General features: G+C 44.2%; 1 non-coding gene across 1 annotated transcript; it reads right to left on the bottom strand.

Moving 5' to 3' along the window:
* Nucleotides 1–298: 298 nt before the first annotated feature.
* TRNAT-AGU (transfer RNA threonine (anticodon AGU)) lies at nucleotides 299–370 on the bottom strand. The gene has a single exon. It is a non-coding gene; the product is annotated as a tRNA-Thr (tRNA).
* Between the last annotated feature and the right edge of the window lie 241 nt (nucleotides 371–611).

The following is a 611-nucleotide window of genomic DNA, read 5'->3' as shown; positions in this document are numbered from 1 at the left end:
CAATTCTAGATCCATCATCATATCCAATACAATCATAAAATAGGATTAGTACATAACATGATACCATCAAATCATCATAAAGTAGACTATGTTGAGACATGGACCAACTAGGACTCGAACTTAGGACCTTTCATATGCTACTGGAGTGCTCTACCACTGAAATATTGGCCCCTCTTGGACCAGTCCATCATCGGTTCGGGTGTGGCTTATTTCCAACACTAACACCCCCCCTTAAGCCACACCTCCTGTGTGCTTGGGGCTCCTATCCTGGACCTAGCTCTGATACCATGTTGAGACATGGTCCAACTAGGACTCGAACCTAGGACCTTCCATACACTAGTGGAGTGCTCTACCACTGAGCTACTAGCCCCTCTCTGACCAGTCCATCATCGGTCCGGGTGTGGCTTATTTCCAACACCAACAGACTAAGCTAGATCAATATATTTCTTTGATGTACAAAAAGACAAGATGAATCGGGGAGGGGCACTACATCCTCGCCCCCTTGGGCTCAACTTACTCTTGGAAGTCATGAAGGGTTAAGTTGAAAGCATACACACATTAACCCAAAACTTCTTAATTCAAACATTTCCTATCCCAAAGTAAGATAATGA

Source organism: Cryptomeria japonica, chromosome 1 (genome assembly GCF_030272615.1).
Source record: "Cryptomeria japonica chromosome 1, Sugi_1.0, whole genome shotgun sequence".
Taxonomy (NCBI): domain Eukaryota; kingdom Viridiplantae; phylum Streptophyta; class Pinopsida; order Cupressales; family Cupressaceae; genus Cryptomeria; species Cryptomeria japonica.
This window is presented reverse-complemented; position numbering and strand designations above follow the sequence as displayed.